This window comes from Hylobates moloch, unplaced genomic scaffold (genome assembly GCF_009828535.3).
Source record: "Hylobates moloch isolate HMO894 unplaced genomic scaffold, HMol_V3 SCAFFOLD_14, whole genome shotgun sequence".
Lineage (NCBI taxonomy): Eukaryota > Metazoa > Chordata > Mammalia > Primates > Hylobatidae > Hylobates > Hylobates moloch.
In genome coordinates, this window is record NW_026652289.1 from 49,083,809 (window position 1) to 49,085,159 (window position 1,351).

At 48.0% G+C, this 1,351-nt stretch overlaps 1 non-coding gene across 1 annotated transcript; it reads right to left on the reverse strand.

Annotated features, from left to right (window-relative positions):
- Positions 1–977: 977 nt before the first annotated feature.
- On the reverse strand, positions 978–1,049 carry TRNAC-GCA (transfer RNA cysteine (anticodon GCA)). Its single transcript has one exon. It is a non-coding gene; the product is annotated as a tRNA-Cys (tRNA).
- Positions 1,050–1,351: the final 302 nt, after the last annotated feature.

Here is a 1,351-nt window from a genome sequence, read left to right on the forward strand (position 1 = left end):
AGGCATCACTTCTGGAGGTGTCACAGACCTTAGTACTGCTTTACAAGAGGTCCTGAAGGCCGCCGCCCTCATCCATGATGGCCTAGCAGTGGAATTTGAGAAGCTGCCAAAGCCTGGGCCCATCCTTGTTTGCTGCCCCCAACAGTGATGAGCCTGCCTATGTGGCTGGTGAAGGCCCTTGGTGCTGAACACCAGATCACCCTAATTAAGGTTGATGACAAGAAACTAGGGGAAGGGCTGGGCCACTGTAAAACTGACAGAAGGAAAACCCCATAAAGTGGTTGGCTGCAGTTGTGTAGCGTTAAGGACCGTGGCAAAGGATGTCATCAAAGAGTTTTGTTTTTGTTTTTGTTTTTGTTTTGAGACAGAGTCTCTGTCTCTGTCACCGGGCTGGAGTGGTGCAGTGGCATGATCTCGGCTCACTGCAGACTCCACCTCCTGGGTTCAAGCAATTCTCCTGCCTCAGCCTCTCACGTAGCTGGGATTACAGGCGCACACCGCGATGCCCGGCTAATTTTTGTATTTTCAGTAGAGACAGAGTTTCACCACGTGGCTCAGGCTGATCTTAAACTCCTGACCTCAAGTGATCTGCCTGCCTTGGCATCCCAAAGTGCTGGGATTATAGGTGTGAGCCACTGTGCCTGGCCCTTCTTTCATGTTTTAATTCAAGGGAGCTTTGCGTGTACAAAGTTTTCAAAAATACACGTTGAAGGAACATTTTTATCTATACTCCGACACACACCTAATTGTCAAATTGTCTTCACGGCTCTCAGACTTATAGATTTAGAATCTCCTCAGGGACTTGATCTTAATTGAAGACAAAGGAGATCCTAAAGGGACTTTTTGTCCTAGTGGTCAGCTGGAATGTGGGAGGAACAATTTCAGCACAAGAGTAAGTTGGAAGTTTTTTCATCTTTTCTGGTGACACTGTGACTGACAGTATCTACTTTAAAATGGAAGGGAGAAAATGTTCAGGAAGGGGGCACCCGGATTTGAACCGGGGACCTCTTGATCTGCAGTCAAATGCTCTTCCCCTGAGCTATACCCCCTTTGCCTGTCAAAAGCTCCTTCCTTGTCCACTTATGGTGACTCAATACAATCAAGTTCCGCCCACACTAGAATTCTGGCAAGCTTTGTGTTCTAAAGCCCCACCTTCTTAATTATCCATCATCTGCTTTGGCTTGTCCCTTGGCCACTAATAAACTGAAAGGGAACACTTGAAAAACGACATCCTGGGCTGGGCCCGGTGGCTCACGCTTGTAATCCCAGCACTTGGGTGGCCGAGGTGAGGTCAGGAGTTTGAGACCAGCCTGACCAACATGGTGAAACCCCGTCTCCACTAAAAATACAA